Consider the following 5,000-nt stretch of genomic DNA (forward strand, 5'->3'; position numbering starts at 1 on the left):
TTGAGCTGTTCTACTCTGCATCGGCTCTGCATGCGGTATAGAGGAGAGAGAGAGAGAGGGAGAGAGGGAGAGAGAGAGAGAGGGAGAGAGGGAGAGGGGAGAGAGAGGGGGAGAGAGAGAGAGCGAGACAGAGAGAGAGAGAGGAGAGAGAGGGAGAGAGGGAGAGAGGGAGAGAGGGAGAAGGGAGAGGGAGTATATAAAGCGTGGCTCACTATAGTTGATGAGCTGATAGATAGATAAAGATCTTATCTCCCGCTTGTACTCTCGTTTTTTGTTCTATTGACTTCGTATAGAGAGAGATGCTGATCCATATCGCTCTCTATTGACGTCTATTCTCTCTCATGATCGGATGATCTCTCGCTCTCTCTCTTTCTCGATGCTAGTCTCATCGCGCTGCTCTGCTTGCTTACTTTTTCGTCTAGTTGTTGATTTGGTGGCTTACTAAACCTCTCAACACATCCCGCTGGTAACAGGTGGCAGACGAGGCCCGAGGCTACATCGAGACATGTTATCTGTAGGGGTTTTAGACACTAGTGCCCATCATAACTACAGTAAATGCTAGTGCTGGTCAGCATAGGTCAACTGTATAATTCAGAGGCCCCTGACTGCTGTATAACCAGATGCACCCACGGCAGACCTGGTCCTCACCTCAGCAAGTTGTCTTTAATACTGCTTCACTAACTTTGTCCCTCTGTCTCTGCTTCACTCACTCTATCTCGCCATCCTTCCGTCTCCTCCCCCTCTTCCCCCAGCTGAGAGAGCCGATCGAGGCGGAGCTGCGTCAGGCACTTCACCCTGATCAAGGTCATCCAGCTGTACGAGACCAAGAACTCCCGACACGCCACAGTGATTGTGGGTAAGACGGGCAGCGGCAAGACGGGCAGCGGCAAGACGGGCAGCGGCAAGATGGCCACCCGGGGGAGCCTTCAGAGCACCCTGACCACCATGCACCTCAAGGGAGAGCCCGGTGGGCTGGCTGGCTAACTGACTTTCGACTTCTCTGGCCCTCCATCCGTAGGACCATAACGTATAGCATTATCTCCCTCTCCGTAAAACCCAGTCTTGTGTTTCCATCTCACAACAAGCGTCTCTCCCAGAGGAGCCCTTCCAACAAAATGATCGAAAAAAAAAAAAAAAAAAAAAAGAAATAAAAAAAAAAAAAATTAACCATTAAAACACATATTAGTATTTTACCTGCTGTAGAATATCTATCACCTATCCCACCGCCCGTTAACATCATCTACATCTCCTCCCCCTCTCCCCACCTCCCTCCATCCCCACGCCTCATTGGTGTATTATAAACTGGGTGGTTCGAGCCCTGAATGCTGATTGGCTGACAGCCGTGGTATATGAGAGTGTATGCCACGGGTATGACAAAACATATATTTTTACTGCTCTAATTACGTTGGTAACCAGTTTATAATAGCAATAAGGCACCTTGTGGCTTTGTGGTATATGGCCAATATACCACGGCTAAGGGCTGTATACAGGTACTCCGCGTTGCGTCGTGCGTAAGAACAGCGCGTAGCCGTGATATATTGGCCCTATACCACACCCCTTCGAGCCTTATTGCTTAATTAGCCCATCCTCTACTAGGCACTAGGCCCCTCTCTCTCGCCACTCAGCCTGGCTTCCCATGGGTCCCCTGGGCTCCCAGACGGCCCTAGTCTGTCTAATTGAGTGTATCTCATGATCTTCAGAGGGGCTTTTGGTAGAATAATAATTTTAAGAGCATTCTGAGAGAGAGGGAGTTAGAGATGGAGTAGGAGGAGAGGCAGACTGGTGGGTGTATTAAACAGAGTGAATGGGCTGAGTGGAGACGGATTAAGTCACCAAACCGAATCATCTCTCTGAGAGGGGAGTGGAGAAAATGGAGAGGAGAGGTAATGGGAGGAAGAGAGGAGAGATAAGGCAATCCTCCTCCTCTTCCTTTTCCTCCTCCTCTTCTTCCTCCTCCTCATCAGCTTCTCACAGGCAGCTGGGCTTTAGTGGCATACAGACAACTGCTCTCTCTCTCTCTCTCTCTCTCTCTCTCTCTCTCTCTCTCAGCCTCTCTCTCTCTCCTCTCTCTCTCTCTCTCTCCTCTCGTCTCATCTCTCCTCCTCTCTCTTCTCTCTCCTCCTTCGTACTCTCGTGCCCCTGCTCTTCGCTCTCTCTCATCTCGCCCCATTCTCTGTCCTCTCTCTCTCTCTCTCTGTCTCGTCTTCTTCTCCTCTCCCCCCATTCTCTCTCTCTCTCTCTCTTCTCTCTCTCTCTCTCATCTCCTCTCTCTCTCTCTGCTCTCTCTCCTCTCTCTCTCTCTCTCTCCTCTCTTCCGTCTCTTCTCTCTGTCTCTCTCCCCCACCTCTCTCTTCTCTCTCGCCCCATTCTCTGTCTCTCTCTACTCAGCTCGCTCTCTCTCCCTCTCCCCCATCTCTGATTTCACTCTCTCTTCTCTCTCTCTCGTCTCTCTCTCTCTCTCTCTCTCTCTCTCTCTCTCTCTCCTGTCTCTCTCATCTCTGCTTCTCTCTCTCTCGCTCTCTCTCTCTCTCTCTCTCCTCTCTCTCCTCTCTCTCTCTCTCTCTCTCTGTCTCTCTCGCTCGCTCTCTCTAATTCAACTTCAATTCAAGGGGCTTTATTGGCATGGGTAACATGTTTAACATTGCCAAAGCAAGTGAGGTAGATATTATACAAAATGAAATAACAATACAAATTACAGTAAACATACACATAACAGAAGTTTCAAACAAAATAAAGACATTACAAAGTCTATATTATATATACAGTGTTGTAATCGAATACAAATGGTTAAAGCACACAAGTTAAATAAATAAAGCATAAATATGGGTTTGATTTACAATGGTGTTTGTTCTTCACTGGTTGCCCTTTCTTGTGGCAACAGGTCACAAATCTTGCTGCTGTGATGGCACACTGGTGAATTTCTCCCAGTAGATATGGGAGTTTATCAAAATTGGATTTGTTTTCAAATTCTTTGTGGATCTGTGTAATCTGAGGGAAATATGTCTCTCTATATGGTCATACATTGGGCAGGAGGTTGGAAGTGCAGCTCAGTTTCCACCTCATTTTGTGGGCAGTGTGCACATAGCCTGTCTTCTCTTGAGAGCCATGTCTGCCTACGGCGGCCTTTCTCAATAGCAAGGCTATGCTCACTGAGTCTGTACATAGTCAAGCTTCCTTAAGTTTGGTCAGTCACATGGTCAAGGTATTCTGCCACTGTGTACTCTCTGTTTATGGCCAAATAGCATTCTAGTTTGCTCTGTTTTTTTTGTTATTCTTTCCAATGTGTCAAGTAATTTATCTTTTTGTTTTCTCATGATTTGGTTGGGTCTAATTGTGCTGTTGTCCTGGGCTCTGTGGGGTGTGTTTGTGTTTGTGAACAGAGCCCTAGACCAGCTTGCTTAGGGACTCTTCTCCAGGTTCATCTCTCTGTAGGTGATGGCTTTGTTATGGAGTTTGGATCCTTCCTTTTAGGTGGTTGTAGAATAACGCTCTTTTCTGGATTTTGATAATTATTGGGTATCGGCCTAATTCTGCTCTGCATGCATTATTTGGTGTTACGTTTTACACGAGGATATTTTTGCAGAATTCTGCATGCAGAGTCTCAATTTGGTGTTTGTCCCATTTTGTGAAATCTTGGTTGGTGAGCGGACCCCAGACCTCACAACCATAAAGGGCAATGGGCTCTATGACTGATTCAAGTATTTTTAGCCAGCATCCTAATTGGTATGTTGAAATTTATGTTCCTTTTGATGCATAGAAGGCCCTTCTTGCCTTGTCTCTCAGATCGTTCACAGCTTTGTGGAAGTTACCTGTGGTGCTGATGTTTAGGCCGAGGTATGTATAGTTTTTTGTGTGCTCTAGGGCAACGGTGTCTAGATGGAATTTTGGTGTCCTGGTGACTGGACCTTTTTTGGAACACCATTATTTTGGTCTTACTGAGATTTACTGTCAGGGCCCGGTCTGACAGAATCTGTGCAGAAGATCTAGGTGCTGCTGTAGGCCCTCCTTGGTTTGGTGACAAGAAGCACGATCATCAGCAAACAGTAGACATTTGACTTCGGATTCTAAGGGTGAGACCGGGTGCTGCAGACTGTTCTAGTGCCCGCGCCAATTCGTTTGATATATTGTTAAGAGTGGTGGCTTAAGCTGCATCCCTGTCTCACCCACGACCCTGTGTGAAGAAATGTGTGTGTTTTTTGCCAATTTTAACCGCACACTTGTTGTTTGTGTACATGGATTTTTAATGTCGTATGTTTTACCCCCAACACCACTTTCCATCAATTTGTATAGCAGACCCTCATGCCAAGTTGAGTCGAAGGCTTTTTTGAAATCAACAAAGCATGAGAAGACTTTGCCTTTGTTTTGGTTTGTTTGGTTGCAATTAGGGTGTGTAGGGTGAATACATGTTCTGTTGTACGGTAATTTGGTATAAAGCCAATTTGACATTTGCTCAGTACATTGTTTTCATTGAGGAAATGTACGAGTCTGCTGTTAATGATAATGCAGAGGATTTTCCCAAGGTTCTGTTACGCATATTCCACGGTAGTTATTGGGGTCAAATTTGTCTCCACTTTTGTGGATTGGGGTGATCAGTCCTTGGTTCCAAATATTGGGGAAGATGCCAGAGCTAAGGACGATGTTAAGAGTTTTAGTATAGCCATTGGAATTTGTTGTCTGTATATTTGATCTTTCATTATGGATACAACCATCAACACCACAGGCCTTTTTGGGTTGGAGGTTTTTTATTTGTCCTGTAACTCATTCAAGGTAATTGGAGAATCCGTGGGTTCTGGTAGTCTTTAATAGTTGATCTAGGATTTGTATTTGATCATGTATATGTTTTTGCTCTTTATTCTTTGTTATAGAGCCAAAAAGATTGGAGAAGTGGTTTACCCATACATCTCCATTTTGGATAGATAATTCTTCGTGTTGTTGTTTGTTTAGTGTTTTCCAATTTTCCACAATTGGTTAGAGTCTATGGAGTCTTCAATTACATTGAG

This window comes from Salvelinus namaycush, chromosome 36, assembly GCF_016432855.1.
Source record: "Salvelinus namaycush isolate Seneca chromosome 36, SaNama_1.0, whole genome shotgun sequence".
Taxonomy (NCBI): domain Eukaryota; kingdom Metazoa; phylum Chordata; class Actinopteri; order Salmoniformes; family Salmonidae; genus Salvelinus; species Salvelinus namaycush.